We start from the raw sequence: 359 nt of genomic DNA on the forward strand, positions 1-359 counted from the left end.
CGAAAAAATTTTTTCCCAAAAAAAATTTAACAAATTTCTTGGGGTACAATTGAAATGGGAAGGAAAAAAAAATTTCCCAAAATTTTAAAAAGAAACTTTTCCAAACGAAACGGGAAAGTTCTTTTTTAAAAATGTTTTGGTTTTTTGGTTTTCTTTTTGTTTTTGTGGGTTTTTTTTGAACCTTTTTCGAGGGGGCTTTCTTTTAATTCCCTTTTAAAAATCCGGAAAAAAATCAAAACCCCCCCCAACTGCGATGGGGGGTGTGAAATTTAAGGGGATTTAAAATTTTAGCAAAAACCCGAAACCCAAAATTTTTAAAAGGGGGTAAATGGGTAAACACTTAAACCCTTTAAATTTTT

The sequence above is a fragment of the Penaeus monodon genome, chromosome 22 (assembly GCF_015228065.2).
Source record: "Penaeus monodon isolate SGIC_2016 chromosome 22, NSTDA_Pmon_1, whole genome shotgun sequence".
NCBI lineage: Eukaryota > Metazoa > Arthropoda > Malacostraca > Decapoda > Penaeidae > Penaeus > Penaeus monodon.